Raw genomic sequence first — 12,424 nt, 5'->3', positions numbered from 1 at the left:
TTTTATAGATCAGAGATGGGGGGAGGTGAGGAAGCAAAGTGAAAAGGCTGTTACTCTTGCAAACATCTCCCAGAATGGCAAACCTCAGGCAGGGGATGTATTACTTTCTTCCTTCCCGACATCCACAAGCTACAGGGCTCCGAACAAAGGCAGCTTTAGCTTAACAGTCAGGCAGAGAGGCAGAATTCTCTGAGGCAGGCCATTCATATGATTATAATAACTAAAGCAATGAAAAGCACATCAAAGAAACAGTACCAACATGGAGTCAGAATTGGCTTCCTCCCTTCAACACTTTTACTATTAGACAAGGAAAAACAAACCCTCTCTGACATCATCCATGTTCCTTGCCACTGTAATGACATACTGAAAAAGAAACGTATTAGTACTCATAATTTTTTGAACATAGGTCTTGGTGAGCATTTTTCTTTAACATGTAATAGAATTTCCTCATTGATCTAATGGGTTCCGGTACTTCCCATTTCTCTGTTCCTTTTTGTCTTCTTAAACCTATGAATCATCAGAGTCATCAAAATGGATTTTGACCATTCAGATTCACAGTTCCCACCTCTAGAGTATCGCTTGGACCACAGGACCCCAGAGATGGTTACCTGTGAAAACATTCTCCAGGGTTTCTGATGATGTGTGCATAGTCTAGTGATGGGGCCTGTTGAGCTGGCTCTGCAGAGCCCCTTTCTCTTCTTTGAGTGATAGGTATGGAGTGAGAGCTAGTTATGCTGATGGATGTAGAAATGCTTTACAAACTGCCCAGGTTCCTCACATCACCATGGCACCCTTTGCTTTTTCCTTATATCCAGCAATTCTTGCTAATTACTCAGTTCCATGCTTTTCCCAAGCATCTCCCAGCACTTCTGTAATGGGAGTTGATTTCAGGCCTTGTCATTTTACACTCCAGTTTCATGTCTGAAGCAAAATCCAAACTGTCTTCCATCTGACCTGCAGGCAGATTTGCAAATATTTGTAATTTGTTTATTTCCCAGGCCTGACCAGTGACCTCTAACTCACATGTAGTCCTTTGAGTTGAGGCTGCTGATGTCGCCATGCTGCTCTGTCTTAAACTAAACCCTCACATCATATCCAGGAAAGGAACCAACAGGAAGGTTCATGGGAATATGATCAGATTTCCTGGGCTCCTTGTCTTACAGATTTCAACATGACACTCATAGGCCATGGGGATCAAGTTATAGGTCTTTCTCTGCCTGATATAGAATTGCTTTTCCTTTCAGTTTTCTTGAGGCGTAATTCCATCCACACCAGCAATTTTGCCCCATTCTTAACATGGATTAATCTTGCCTTTCAAAACACAGAAACTCTTTGATCACTAAATGTACCCCCTTTGATCTTTTGCTATTCTTTTCTTGCCAAATTCAGAGTGATACTTAATGGTCAAACTCTGAAATGCTGAGCACTCAGTTTGAACATGAGTGCACAAATGTGATGACTTTGTTGATGTGGGCCCCAAACGTTGCTGCACTATAGACAGTCCCTTGTCACCATATTATGTAGGTCTGTGGTTTTCCCAGTGGTCATGTATGGATATAAGAGTTGGACTGTGAAGAAGGCTGAGTGCTGAAAAATTGATGCTTTTGAACTGTGGTGTTGAAGAAGACTCTTGAGAGTCCCTTGGACTGCAAGGAGATCCAACCAGTCCATTCTGAAGGAGATCAGCCCTAGGATTTCTTTGGAAGGACTGATGCTAAAGCTGAAACTCCAGTACTTCGGCCACCTCGTGCAAAGAGTTGACTCATTGGAAAAGACTCTGATGCTGGGAGCGACTGGGGGCAGGAGGAGAAGGGGACGACCGAGGATGAGATGGCTGGATGGCATCACGGACTCGATGGACGTGAGTCTGAGTGACCTCCGGGAGCTGGTGATGGACAGGGAGGGCTGGCGTGCTGCGATTCATAGGGTCACAAAGAGTCAGACATGACTCAGCGACTGAACTGAACTGATGGGCACCTTTAAGAATGAAATAGAGGTGGAACTATGAGGTGATGAGCACATTGGGGATTTTTCTTTTTTTTTTAAGTTGATGATATTCTTTCACAAATGGAATGATTTGTTTCTGTTTGAAGAAGACTTTTGTGCCGATGGACCATGACCAGGTTCATGGGTTACACAGCATCACACCGAGTAAGAAGACAAGGGCCACGTCAGCCAACATTTCTAGAATTTGGCTTCATCATCTGTAAAACAAGGTGACACACAGAGGATACTCGATATCCTGCCTTCCCCCTATATGAGGACTCATTACACAGGCACATGAGCACAGTTCTTCTGAGATTATCCAGTTAGTATGTTGGTTTCCTTAAAAATTTAGGAAAGACTCAAGGAATTTCCTTAGAGCCAGTGGGCTGATCAAAAGAAAGTTCACATTTTTGAAAACACAGGATGTGATACTGACTTAGCCATTGAAAGGAATGAAATCATGTCATTTGCCCTCTGTAATACAGAGTGAAGTAAGTCAGAAAGAGACAAATATTGTCTATTAACATATATATGGGGAGGCTTGAAAGAAGGTACAGGTGAAACTATTTGCAAATCGGAAATGGAAACACAGACATGGAAAATAAACATATAAACACTAAGAGAAGAAGGGAGAGGTGGGATAAATTGGGAGATTGGGATTAATATATCTACAGTATTGATACTATGTATAAAAGAGATAACTGAGAATCTACTGTAGAGCACAGGGAACTTTACTCAGTGCTCTTGGTGACCTAAATGGGAGGGAAATCCAAAAAAAGAGGGGATATATGTACACATGTAGTTGTTTCACTGCTGTACAGCAGAAACTAACACAGCATTTTAAAGCATATATACCGCAATTTAAAAAAAGAGACACTGTGAGACTGTATACTGTAATGTTCTTCAGCTACACATTTTTGTATGGCTGTGACTGTATTTTGTTTTGATGATTGTATAGCCAGAAGGTAAGTTAAGAATCCAAAACCCTAATACTGAAAAATATGTTTTCTAACCAATCTATGAAATGCCATTTTTTGAAACACCTGTATGAGAGTGGTGGTGGGAATAGTAAGTTACAAACAGCAATATGGTTGGGAGAAGTTTTTAAAAATTAAAAAAATACAGGTATTCGCTCCCTCTTTGCTCTTTTCTGTTTGCTGCTGCCTGTTCCTCTGGCTGGTCTCAGGGTCCTCAGCGTTGCAGTGATGTTGGGAGCTGACCACCGGGGACTGCTGAGCTAGGTGTCATGTGTCAGGAGGAAAGGAGGATGAGAAGTGCCTACTTCCTCCACTGGCCCTGCCCAGAAGCATTTTCCTGTCTGAGGGTTCATTTGTGGCCTTTAGTTCCAAAAGCTGATATGCCACAAATGGGAGTCAAATTGCCAAACAGGAAATCAATGGAAATCAAACCCACTCTGGAATTGTTAGTATAATCTGTTCTCAACCTAGAAACCAGTGAGGACTGTGCAGGGCACAGTATGTACTTGCCCTAAATAGCCTTTTATTTCACTGACTGGACCCATTACATGCCATCACTTTCCATTTATAAAACAGGTCCCTTGGAAAATACAGTACTGGTTTCACAGGCATCCTTTTATGATTCCATCTTCTACTTTCCTGAATTCTTAAGTGGACTTTCTGCAGTAGTTCACCTACAGTCAGTTGTCCTTGGTCTTTTCTTTTTCTATTGCCTTCTAAAATTTTGTAGTAAATTTAAATTCTCCCTTCTATTCATGAATTTAACAGTCTGCTCCACTGTTCAGAGATCAGTATACCATCTATATTAATGTCACCTCTAAGTTTACTTAAGGACAATCACTCTGATATACCTATTACTCTGTCTCACCCAAGGCTCTGCTCTCTTGTGTGTTTTTCCAAATCTAGAGTACTTCGTTTTAAATGCCGACATTTTGCTTTCAGGCAGGCAAGGCTCAAAAACCATCTCAACTTCTAGTAAGTGTTAATGAATAAGGCCTCATGTTATCTAACCAGAGTTTCATTTTCTGCGGATCTTATCTTTAGGTACAGGAGATGTGTGCAGAATCCCAATGACTGGAAATCTCTGAAATATTCATTATGTGTTCCATATCTGTTTTCCACATTGCTCTCTCTCCTGTGCTCAGTGGTGCATTTTAATACTGTCTGGGTATTGTTACTGAGGTTATATGTGTACTACAGGTATGTTTATGACATATAACCTAGCAGTGTTTCGTTCTTGCTCCTTCTTGCTGGAAATATTAGCTTGGTTTCTGAATCTGAAGTGTGCATGCAACAGAGAGAGTATGTTTCTTTGTGTTTTTTATACTTTGTGTGTTCTATATTTTGGCTCTAAAAAATACCTATAAGCTGAAAGTCATGTGAACACATTTGATTTAAGTGCATTTTGATGTCTGCTTTTTGAATAACGTTCTCATTATTTAAACTCAATTTTGCATGCTGGTTCATCTCTTTTCACTGATATTTGATATAAAGATTTTGATTTAGATATGAACTCAGCCATAGGGATACACACATCGGCACTGGCTTTTGAATGAGTTACTTTGTGAGTTTTTATTACATATAATCCCCAAGACTATCAAGCCAATCCAAGGAGGGCTTAAACAGGTACCATTAAAAACAGGAATTATGACCATAATCCTAAGCCACAGAATGACATTTATCTAAAGTAATTACCTTGTGATCCAAACACATTTCAGTAGTATTTGTTAATCATGCAAGCATATGGGATCAGGGAATTAAAAATAAGAAGCAAATCAAATAAATGTGACTTTGAAAGTGAAATATATACTTGAGTTACTAGTTTATATTTTTAAAGGAAAAATTACAAGAAATACATTTTACTAATATGAAAAAGGTCATTGTTAAGCTTTAACAGAGAATGAAACTAATTTAGTATTAGCTATGAATTACCAATTTGAATATCTTTCCATATGTTTCAAGGTGAAATCTATGTGTGAAACCTGAATGCTCCAGTGCTAAGGGGGCCCATTTAATAGCAGGAAAATATCCCATGCCAGGTGGACAAAGCTAGAAATTCACCTTTTGGAAAGAGTGAAGGGAAGCTTAAATGGTGATCTTCCACTTCTTCATGTCTCTCTCCTCATTCCAGCTGCCCCGCACACACACGTGGGGGAAACCACGAAAGTAGCTGCAATTTTAGGATAAGTTTTGAACTGATACCTGAGTTTGAGACACAGTTTCCCCACTAATTAGGTGGGCAATCGTGACTGTGCTATTTGAGGTCCTCGAGCATCTGTTTCCGCACCTGTAATACAGGGATGACAGCCTCCCTGCTGAAAGAGGAAACATATAAACAGCTGCTATGTAGGCGCTTCTGGCTCAGAGCTTGACACGAAGTCCCATAACCTAGTTGGCTTTGAGCAGTAGCAGTGCCCGTATCTAGCAGAAAGTGCCCTCTGGGTGTTGAGGAGCACTAGACTTTTTGTCCTCACCCCAGTAGGCTGCAGGGCCCACCTTGAGCTTTAAGAGAAGACCAAAGTGTTGCCTTCTTCATTTAAAGGATTCTCTTGTGATTTAAACGGACTAGAACTTTGGGATTAGCAGATGCAAACTATTATATATAGGATGGATAAGCAATGAGGTCACAAGCAACTATATTCAATATCCTGTGATAAAGCATAATGGAGAAGAATATGAAAAAGAGTGTTTCTGTATAGCTTAGTCACTTTGCTATACAGCAGAAATTAAACACAACATTGTAAATCAACTATACTGCAGTACAATTTTAAAAATTAAATGAAAACTAAAAAAATAGAGTTGTTAAAAAAGTACATCAAAGAAAATACCAAAATTCTGAGTAAACACTGTAGAAGAGATATGTTCAGGGACATCAGGGACAAGAGCATGTACTCAGTATTATTAATATTAGAAACACTGTAATTTAAACCACTATAGAATGCAATATGGGGCTTCCCAGATGGTGCTAGTGGTAAAGAACCTGCCTACCAATGCAGAAGACTCGAGTTTGATCCCTGGGTTGGGAAGATCCCCTGGAGAAGGGCATAGGAACCCATTCCATTATTCTTCCCTGGAGAATCCCACGGACGAGGAGCCTGGTAGGTTACAGTCCATAGGGTCACAAAGAGTCAGACATGACTGAAGCAACTTAATACACACACGCAGGCAGAATGTAATAAAATATTTCACAGACCATCAGAATTAAAAATAAAAAGACTATCAATAAAAAAAGAACTCAGTTCAGCCATAGTCTTGTCTTCTTCCTCATTCCTGTTTATTATTTGTACTTGCTGAGATTTTTTTTTGCCTATAGGATTGGTCTTTTTAGTAATATAACTTCCATTTCATTTTAATTTTTTGTTTTGTATTTCATGTCTTCTTTCCAATTTCTTTAAGTTTACTTCATTCTTCTAGTTTATGGAATTGATTTTTGGCTGACTTGTTTCCAATCCTTCTCTCTTTTAAAAGGAAATGCATTTCAAGCATAAACTTCTCTCGAATGAGCACTGTAGCTACGTTCCACAAGACATTTTTAAAAAATACACCATTGTTTATTTTTAGTAGGTCATTTAAGCACATTTATATTTCCTTGAATTTCTGGCATATTTGGGATTTTCCATTTATCAGTGTTGTTGATTCATCTTCTGCCCTATCGAGCTTTCCTGCTGTTTGTTTGATTGCTAGTGCTGTCTCCATTTCTTCTATTGGTGTGGAAGCTACAGTTTGTACTATTTCTCTGTGTTACATTTTGGGTGATTCATCATCTCAACTTTTTCTTCACTCTTCCTCTTTCTTCTATGTCTAGTCTGAGGTTTGTTTGTTTGTTGTTTGTTTGGGGTCAGTCTTAGAGGATTCTCTGTTCTCAGTTTTTAGAGGATTCTGGGACTCTTATTCGGTACAAGAGAGAAAATACGGTGATCAGGGTGATGAGGGAGCTCCAAGTTGTAGAGAGAACAGAGAAGTTAAAAGAAATAGAGAAAAGAAAAAAAAAAGGCATTTTAAATCGGAATTCTGGAAGAAGAGAGTTGGAGAGGCAATATCTGAAGAGATCAAGTCTGAAGGAGAACTTCCCTGGGAGCCCAGTGCTTAAGAACCCACCTGCAAATGCAGGGATTCAATTCAGTCTCTCAGTCGTGTCCGACTTTTTGTCACCCCATGGGCTGCAGCACGCCAGGCTTCTCTGTCCATCGCCAACTCCTAGAGCTTGCTCAAGCTCAGGTCCATCAGGTTGGTAATGTCGTCCAACCATCTTGTCCTCTGTCATCTACTTCTCCTTCTGCCTTCAACCTTTTCCGGCATCAGGATCTTTTCCAATGAGTCAGTTCTTCCTATCATGTGGCCAAAGTATTGGAGCTTCAGCTTCAGCATTAGTCCTTCCAATGAATATTCAGGACTGATTTCCTTTAGGATTGACTGGTCTGATCTCCTTGCAGTGTAAGGGACTCCCAAGAGTCTTCTCCAACAAACGCAAGGGACACGGGTTCAAAACATGTACCATAGAATTCTCTAGGCAAGAATACTAGAGTGGGTAGCCATTCCCATCTCAGAGGATCTTCCTGACTTAGGGGTTGAACCCATGTCTCCTTCATTGCAGGCTGATTCTTTACTGTCTGAGCCACCAGGGAAGCCCTTATTTATCTGTTCTTTAAGTGGTATTTAGTCTATTCATATTTAATGTCATCATCAACATAGCTTGTATTTAGATCTTTCATCTTGATATATGTTTCTCTTTTTAATAGCCTGCCTTATTTTAGGTGACCAAGTAATTATTTAATTTCTATTAACTCTTTAAGTATACATTTTTGTATTGAGTGTCACTAGAAATTACAATATGTATCTTTAACTTGCCACAGTTCAATTTCCAATTATGCCATCTAACTCTTTGTAAGATGTAGGGATGCCGTGATTATATATATAATTCTACTTATTCCGCTCCCACTCCTGTGCTCTTTATTCCTCTGCTTTGAATGAATGAGGCCTAAATCTGTATTTGTTATATATATATTACACAAGCATAGATATGTGTCTGTACACAAAAATATGCACATATTAAAAATAAATATATCTCTTATTTTTACCCATATATTTCACTTTCTATGTTTTTTTTTCCTTCTGCAGACTTGAACTTTTTTCTGAAATTGTATATTGTTCCCTGAAGAAGTTCTTTTAGCATTTCTTTTTTTTTCTATTTTAAGTTTTATTTTATTTATTTTTTAAATTTAAATTTATTTATTTTAATTGGAGGCTAATTACTTTACAATATTGTATTGCGTTTGCCATACATCAACATGAATCCACCGTGGGTGTACACGTGTTCCCAGTCCTGAACCGCCCTCCCCCCTCCCTCCCCATACCATCCCTCTGGGTCATTCCAGTGCACCAACCCCAAGCATCCTGTATCCTGCATCGAACCTAGACTGGCGATTCATTTCTTATATGATATTATACATGTTTCAATGCCATTCTCGCAAATCATCCCACCCTCTCCCTCTTGCACAGAGTCCAAAAGACTGTTCTATACATCTATGTCTCTTTTGCTGTCTCACATACAGGGTTATTGTTACCATCTTTCTGAATTCCATATATATGCATTAGTATACTGTATTGGTGTTTTTCTTTCTGGCTTACTTCACTCTGTATAATCGGTTCCAGTTTCATCCACCTCATTAGAACTGATTCAAATGTATTCTTTTTAATGGCTGAGTAATACTCCATTGTGTATATGTACCACAGCTTTCTTATCCATTCATCTGCTGATGGACAGCTAGGTTGCTTCCATGTCCTGGCTATTATAAACAGTGCTGTGATGAACATTGGGGTACACGTGTCTCTTTCAATTCTGGTTTCCTCGGTGTGAATGCCCAGAAGTGGGACTGCTGGGTCATAAAGTAGTTCTATTTTCAGTTTTTTAAGGAATCTCCACATTGTTCTCCATACTGGCTGTACTAGTTTGCATTCCCACCAACAATATAAGAGGGTTCCCTTGTCTCCACACCTTCTCCAGCATTTATTGCTTGTAGGCTTTTGGATCACAGCCATTCTGACTGGCGTGAAATAGTACCTCATTGTGGTTTTAATTTGCATTTCTCTGATAATGAGTGATGTTGAGCATCTTTTCATGTGTTTGTTAGCCATCTGTATGTCTTCTTTGGAGAAATGTCTATTTAGTTCTTTGGCCCATTTTTTGATCGGGTCATTTATTTTTCTGGAATTGAGCTGCAGGAGTTGCTTGTATATTTTTGAGATTAGTTGTTTGTCAGTTGCTTTATTTGCTATTATTTTCTCCCAAACCAAACCCTAAAGACTCCACCAGAAAATTACTAGAGCTAATCAATGAATATAGTAAAGTTGCAGGATATAAAATCAACACACAGAAATCCCTTGCATTCCTATACACTAATAATGAGAAAGTAGAAAAAGGAATTAAGGGAACAATTCCATTCACCATTGCAACAAAAAGAATAAAATACTTAGGAATATATCTACCTAAAGAAACTAAAGACCTATATTTAGAAAACTATAAAACACTGGTGAAAGAAATCAAAGAGGACACTAATAGATGGAAAAATATACCATGTTCATGGATCAGAAGAATCAATATAGTGAAAATGAGTATACTACCCAAAGCAATCTATAGATTCAGTACAATCCCTATCAAGCTACCAGTGGTATTTTTCACAGAGCTAGAATAAATAATTTCATAGTTTGTATGGAAATACAAAAAACCTCGAATAGCCAAAGCAATCTTGACAAAGAAGAATGGAACTGGAGGAATCAACCTGCCTGACTTCAGGCTCTACTACAAAGCCACAGTTATCAAGACAGAAATATAGATCAATGGAACAAAATAGGAAGCCCAGAAATAAATCCACACACCTATGGACACCTTATCTTCAACAAAGGAGGCAAGAATATACAATGGATTAAAGACAATCTCTTTAATAAGTGGTGCTTGGAAAACTGGCAAACCACTTGTAAAAGAATGAAACTAGATCACTTTCTAACACCATACAGAAAAATAAACTCAAATGGATTAAAGATCTAAACATAAGACCAGAAACTATAAAACTCCTAGAGGAGAGCATAGGCAAAACACTCTATGACATAAATCACAGCAGGATCCTCTATAACCCACCTCCCAGAATACTGGAATTATGAGATTCTAACATGTATACTATCATGTAAGAATTGAATCGCCAGTCTATGTCTGATGCAGGATACAGCATGCTTGGAGCTGGTGCATGGGGATGACCCAGAGAGATGTTATGGGGAGGGAGGTGGGAGGGGGGTTCATGTTTGGGAACGCATGTAAGAATTAAAGATTTTAAAATTTAAAAAATAAATAAATAAATAAAATTTAAAAAAAAATAAAAGCAAAAATAAACAAATGGGACCTAATTAAAGTTAAAAGCTTCTGCGCAACAAAGGAGACTATAAGCAAGGTCAAAGACAGTCTTCGGAATGGGAGAAAATAATAGCAAATGAAGCATTTCTTATACTACAGATTTTCTGGCTACAAAATCTAAAGTTTCCTTTGACTGAAATTGTCTTAATCTAGCTTCCATTTTTGATGTAAACTTTGGTAAGATATAAAATTTTATATAAACAGCTTTTTTAATTGTATTTTTGAAAACTTAATTTCACACTGAGGAATTCAGTCTTCACTCTTTTCATGCTTTCCTTACATATGACCTGGCTGGGTTTTTTTGTTGTTGTTTTGTTTATTTTTGGCTATTTAAGGTTTTCTTTCCAGTTTTGGTTTTCAGCAGTTTGCCTCTGATGCTGTATGTGTGACTTTTAAATTACTTTTTAAAGGCTTATCATGTCGTTTGCTGAGCTTCTTGGATATCTATATTGACATATTTCATCAATTTCAAATTTAGTAACTTGTGTCTTAAAATAATTTTTATCCTATATCTTTCTTCTCCCCTTTGGGGATTTCAATTATTTATATGTTTTGATCATATATTATATGTCTTGGGTATTTTGTTTTATTTTTTCACTTTTTTATTTGCTATTCTATTATCAATATAGTGTCTATTGACTTGCCTTTGATTTCTCTGATTCTTTTCTCTGTCCAGTCTGCTAATAAGCTCATCAACTGCATTTTCCCCTCTGACATCACATAATTCTGTCATGATAGTTCCATTTCATTTTCTTTTTTTACTGTTTCCACTTATGTGGAAAGTCTTTATCTGCTTATATTTGTCATCCACATCTTCCTCTAGATCTTTCATCATAAATTCTTTGGAATCCCTGAGTGATAATTCTAACATCTGAGTCATTGCCATATTTGTTTCTATGAACTATTTCCTCTTTTAAATGTAGTCCTCTTTTCTCACTTCTTTGTGTATCTCGTGGTTTTTGGTTTTTTTTTTTGTTTGTTTGTTTGTTTGTTTGTTTGTTTTTACACTGAACATTGTGATGGGATAAGGCATGTCCACCTCCTGAGAGGGACATGCCCCATGAATTTGATGGTTTGAGACTGAGTTAATCTAATGGGTAGCTGAGCTGTCCCTGGACTCTGTTGTGAAGTTAGAATTTTAAGTTAGACTCAGTTCACCACTGAATTTTACACATTGTGGAGGTGGGGTTGGGCCTTTGCCTTCAGAAGGCTTGGGGTCTGAGCACCAGTCAGACTCTTTAGATCTCTTTGTGCATCACAAGGCCAGCTACAAGCTTTCCAAACCATGGCAATGCTGTTTCTGCTTTGCAGCCTGCCTGCCAGCATTTTGAGTTTCTGGTGCATTCTCTTTGCTCTCTAGACCCATTCGTAGCTTTATGCACCTAGGGCATCTCTTTCTGCCTTAGGGTATGGCCCTCTCAGCCTTTGTACTTGGTGAATGTCCAGGGATTTTGTAGGGATTCATCTCAGTCCTCCTGTTCTTCTCCCAGCTTTCAGCATTTACTATATTGCTAAATATATTCTTGTCTTCTTAATTTCCTACCATAAATTTCCCTTTTTGTTTTTTTTAATTACATATTAATAAATAAATATTCTATATTATTAGTATTATATTTACATTTATGACATCTTCCTATATTGATATCTTAAATGCAATTTGGGGGGAAAAAGGAGGCATAAAAAACAAAGAAGCCTGCTTGCTTTGGCAGCACATATACTAAAATTGGAACAATACAGAGACTATTTGCACAGCTCCTGCACAAGGATGACACACAAGTTTGTGAGGTGTTCCATATTTTTAATTGACCCACAGATGCAGAAAACAAACTTATGGTTACCAAAGGGGAAAGTGGGGGAGGGATAAATTAGAGGTCTGGGATTAACATATACACACTGCTGCTGCTGCTGCTGCTAAGTCGCTTCAGTCGTGTCTGACTTTGTGCAACCCCATAGACGGCATCCCAGTCAAATAGAAAACCAGCAAGTACCTACTGTATAGCATCAGAGCTATATAATTGAACTGTATTTGATATTTTGTAGTAATCTATAAGGGAAA

At 38.2% G+C, this 12,424-nt stretch overlaps 1 protein-coding gene across 1 annotated transcript in view; it reads left to right on the top strand.

The window, feature by feature from the left end:
- The window catches only part of DSCAM (DS cell adhesion molecule), an 833,405-nt gene that overhangs the window by 285,106 nt on the left and 535,875 nt on the right, over window positions 1-12,424 (top strand). The gene's annotated exons all lie outside the window — the stretch shown is intronic.

Source organism: Capra hircus, chromosome 1, assembly GCF_001704415.2.
Source record: "Capra hircus breed San Clemente chromosome 1, ASM170441v1, whole genome shotgun sequence".
In the NCBI taxonomy this organism is placed as follows: Eukaryota; Metazoa; Chordata; class Mammalia; order Artiodactyla; family Bovidae; genus Capra; species Capra hircus.
Note: the sequence above shows the minus strand (reverse complement) of the source record. Positions and strands in the feature narration are given on the sequence as shown.